The 4749-nt window shown below is 43.7% G+C and overlaps 1 long non-coding RNA gene across 1 annotated transcript; it reads right to left on the reverse strand.

Annotated features, from left to right (window-relative positions):
* Positions 1 to 467: 467 nt before the first annotated feature.
* Positions 468 to 1304, reverse strand: LOC113032421 (uncharacterized). The gene is made up of 3 exons (XR_003273870.1): positions 1111 to 1304; positions 948 to 1037; positions 468 to 870 (listed from the first exon to the last, which is right to left on the reverse strand). It is a non-coding gene; the product is annotated as an uncharacterized LOC113032421 (long non-coding RNA).
* Positions 1305 to 4749: the final 3445 nt, after the last annotated feature.

The following is a 4749-nucleotide window of genomic DNA, read 5'->3' on the forward strand; positions in this document are numbered from 1 at the left end:
ATTAATAGGACCTTTGAGCTCAACGGTAATTAATTAGTAGTGGAAATAATTTCTGGTTCATTACAGAAATGTAGCAGTGACGATAATATTGTATGCTGTAATCGTACTGGGCAATTAGTGATACAAAACAACTGTTTTATCCTGTGAATAAAAGTATATGTTTTTGTCAGTGTACCATAATAACAGAAGCGAAACGCAATATTGTGTCAGGACAATTCACTATTTATGCACAATAAACACAATAAATAAAGGAGCATAGCGCGACAATTTCTGTTCAGCGCCAGACTTGCTTGTAACCTATGTGACCCGTGGTAGGTACCTATTTAAAATAGGACAGAGCCGTAGGCGCACAGTCAGTTTAAAAGAGTTTAATTTTTAATACAAAATAAAAGAAACAGTGTAACAGCAGCACCTAAAAACAATTAAAAACGTTACCTTATTAAAAAACGATAAGACTGTACGATTGCCCGTGAGGCAGGACAAGCGCTGCGGAGAACAGTTTAAAAACAAATCGACATAGCACACAGGTTAAAAATGGACGGCAACTCACACATGACCCCAAATGGGTAAAACACTATAGAAAAAAAGGCAAATCTTCGGTGCCGTCTTCACTCGGGCCCCCCGCTGTGCATGCAAGAGCGGGGAGACAAAAAAAGGATTTGTTTTCCCTGCAGCGCCTTCACCGCCTGCGAATCAATATCTGTGGTGCCTACTGATACAGAAAAAGTAAAACAAAAACCCAAAACCATCGACAGCCGCAGCAGTCAGTCTGTCGGCTTACACCAGTTTAAAACAAATTAAAACACACTGATGTGTCGGGTCCTTTGCCCGCAGCCAGAAATCCACCTGGCAAAGCAGCAGCTCGGTACTCTGTGAATAAAAGGCAGGAGATCACTAGCTGGACAATAAAACACAGGAAAATTCCTCCACTGAATTGGTTTTGTTACCTGTCCACAAGTTCGTGTCACACCCTAATAAATGTGGGTCAGTGGCGATGAAGTCCACTATACCGTTCTCACGGGAGCAATGTTTCCCACCTACAAGGGTGCAAATAACTGTAAACCTCTGCCAACAGCCAGAGCTCAAGTGGTACATTTTTGTGTAACCTACCGTTCTAACAGAAGTTTAGGGGAGGACGCGTATCAGACTTTCATAGTTAAGAAACACCAACTTGCCCAACTCGGACCAAGCACTCGCAGCTTCAGGTTTGCAAAGGAATACCCAATTGCCCACACCTGCGCTTATGAAAGGAGCGAAGACCAGCTCCGCCCACCAGGGGCGGTCCCAAGTCTCCAGGTCTCACCTGTCACATTCATATCACTAATTATGTTATGAAAATGACGCATTAACTGACCTGTGTGGAAATGCTTGGAAGCTGTTGCTTGTGAAGCTCGCACACAAGAATTTCACTCACATGTGCTGTACCAATGTACCTGCACATGTGATGTGACAATAAAAGTGATTTGATTTGATTTGGAGCAGACTAACCTGTGAGCTGGAGTGTTCTGGGACGTTATATTTGGTATATCCAGACCATCCGTCGGCTCTTACTTCGGAAACATGGCTTAAAAAATTTCTCTTCAACGACGTAATCCGATTAAAAAAAACGATCTCTTTACCCGTCGGCTTCCCGTGGCTGTCATGCGACCGGCTATTGCAGTTAATAATACAACAGCTTCTTGACATTTTTTGGGTTTCTTTTTATCGCTGTGTAACTGAGTTCAATTGAAAGCCTGCGTGCGCTAGTACCTCTTGCCACAAGTTCCCAGAATCCTTTGCGGTTTTACCCCTGAATGACGTCACATTTTCAATCTTTGTCCTGGTGGGCCGGTCTCTAGTCAAAATGCCCGGGCCGATTTTTTGTCCCAGTCCAGCCTTGACGGTGACCCTGTCCTCCAAATATGGTGTTTTACGGTAAACTTCATCTGCTGAATCTGAGCCAGGCTGAAACACCTGGTCTGAAGCCTGTGGGAGGTGTACACCTGGTTCATACACCTGACGTTATTCCAAAGCACGACAGAGTCCAGGGACACATCATTCACCTGCACCGTAATCCGTGCAGTGACTCCCAAAGTGTGGGCCGTAATGGTGAGAGAGACATCAGGCTGGTACAGGCGGAGCTGGGTTAGTCCTCAGCTGCACCGCAGCATGTGCCGATCACTAAACGTTGCACTTTGGTAAATGGTAAATGGCCTGTATTTGTATAGTGCTTTACTCAGTCCCTAAGGACCCCAAAGCGCTTCACACTACATTCAGTCATCCACCCATCCACACACTGGTGATGGCAGCTACATTGTAGCCACAGCCACCCTGGGGCGCACTGACAGAGGCGAGGCTGCCGGACACTGGCGCCACCGGGCCCTCTGACCACCACCAGTAGGCAAACATGGGTTAGCATTTTGCCCAAGGATATTCGCTATGCAGCCAGGAGGCAGCCTGGGATCGAACCACCTTTACCTGCTAGCAGTTGCTGTGTCCGAATTCAGGGGAAGGACGCTCATAAGGACACTAACTACCTACGTCACAAGGTAGTGTCCTTAGACGGACAGGTAGTCAGGACGTGAGCGGCTGTGGGCAGCCCCCTTTTTTTCTCCATAGAAACTTTATTGAACAAACAATGAGTATCCAACATAACAGATGGGCTGTGGACAGCCTCCTAGCCTTCAACTCCGGCCTTACTTACGTGTTTTTCCCGTCGCTAGCGCCACAGCGCTAAAACTTTACAATGGACCCAGAAATGTCGCTCCATTGTTTGGACAATTTTAATTCTCGAGGGACTAGAAAAACCTTATCGTCGTCGCCCGCACGTTTTGTACCTTAGGCTCATCAGAGACAATCATGTCCAGGTAAAATAATGTCCTTTAATCTACACGCATTTAGGAATTACTCAGCTAATTACACGATAATTGAATTATTACCGGCGTTGTGCCAAGAAGTGTTCGCCTGTCAAAAATGATTTCCAATGTTTCCAAGTGTAATATGTGTAATATCTTTATGTATGTTGGTAAATAGACTTCGGTGAACATGGTTTACAAAGGAGTTTTATATATACAATAATTACCTGTTGTTCAAGTATCTTTATAACTCTGGTTCTAATGTAGATACAATTGATATATTTGTTTTGCTGTCTGCTGTCCTCTTGGCCAGATTACTCTTAAAAAATAAATTTCTAATGTCAACAAGATTGTTTGTGAACTGGATAAATAAAGGATAAAAGTCACTGCCAAAAACTGGTAGCAGCTTCTACCTGTTCCAGGAATGTTGCTGGTTGCTCAAAGTGACCTGATATCATTAATGAGGGAAACATTTGACATGTTTCACATATTATAAAACAACAAGTTATTCATAGCAGGTTAAATACGAGCAATCAGTTTAGGGCAAAAACCGGAAATCAGTTTTTGGCAGACGATCATTTTTTGGCACAACATCGGTCATTCTTACACATGTACTGTGTCATATAACATATATAAACTAAATATCTTTGAAACTGATAGAATCTAATCTTTTGTTTGTTTTTACACAGCACTTTATCAAACTGTTGTCTGCTACAGAGTTACAAGTATTATACTAATAATACAGCATCCACCATCTCCTGCTTACATATTTCTGAAAACATCTGAGTGGTGTGGCAGCCACGAGTGAGCCCTGCAAACCCTGTGGATGGACGATGCAGTGGACAGTGGGAGGATCCTAAAGCTCTCTTTGCAGACCACCCTGTGTGATTCTCCACTCGCTGACCAGAAAAGACAAACCGCAGGTCTCAGTTGCAGCACCATCCACGTCTGATCTTCAGTAACACTGCCAGAGACTTCCTGTAATCTATTACAGTTGTAAAAGAAACGGTCCAGGACCAGGTCACTCAGCTTAATCCTGTCTGAACAACTGTAAATATTGTTTTTTCATCTTTACTGTGTATTTGAAATATTCTTGTTTAATTGTTTTTGTTATTTATTTATTGCTATAAATATCCAAGTAATATTGTTCAAAGTTATGTTCATAAATCAAATTGAGTTCAGTGACAATTACTGTTTGTTTGAATCAATTTATTAATACCATAAAACCTTCAAACCAATGCAACACATAAGAAATATATTCAAATAAACACATTTCTCAGTACGTAACTCATTTGGGAACTGATCTTTCTAGAAGTGAAACAGTCGGTCCATCCTCTCCCTGCTCTCCTCTCCTCTCTTTGCTGCCTCATGTCCTCTCTGATGAGGTCTAGCAGCTCATCATCTTCTCCTCTTCCTCCCTGTCGTAGGTGGCTTCGTCATCGCTGTCGTTTTGGTCACCCACTGCTGTGCTTGGCCCTGGGGTGTCCTCGGGGAGAGAGGACATTAGGACAGGAGGCTTAGTGGAAGGCATCTGTCCTATCACCTCATCCATGAGGGCAAACCAGGGCCAAGCACAGCAGTGGGCTTCCCACTGACCCCTCTCCTGAGCCTGGATACTCGCAATCCTAAAGGCAGAGGAAATCAAAGATGACAGCAGGCAAATAAAAACACCACAACAACTCTTAGTAGTTGCACATTTATTAACTTGTGTTCTTAAGAATCATCTTCTTGATAACACACAGACGTACTGTGTATTCTTTAAAGTTATCTCATGTCTTCTGGCCTGCAAGGGGGTGACTTTCAGACACCAGAGGAACGCCGTGTGGACATCACAGGTCAGCAGCGGTCCATGAGTGGTGTGGTACCGGGCCACGGGAGTTGAGGCTCCGCTGTGAAATTTATGGTTTTCAGGGTT

This window comes from Astatotilapia calliptera, chromosome 11 (genome assembly GCF_900246225.1).
Source record: "Astatotilapia calliptera chromosome 11, fAstCal1.2, whole genome shotgun sequence".
Taxonomy (NCBI): domain Eukaryota; kingdom Metazoa; phylum Chordata; class Actinopteri; order Cichliformes; family Cichlidae; genus Astatotilapia; species Astatotilapia calliptera.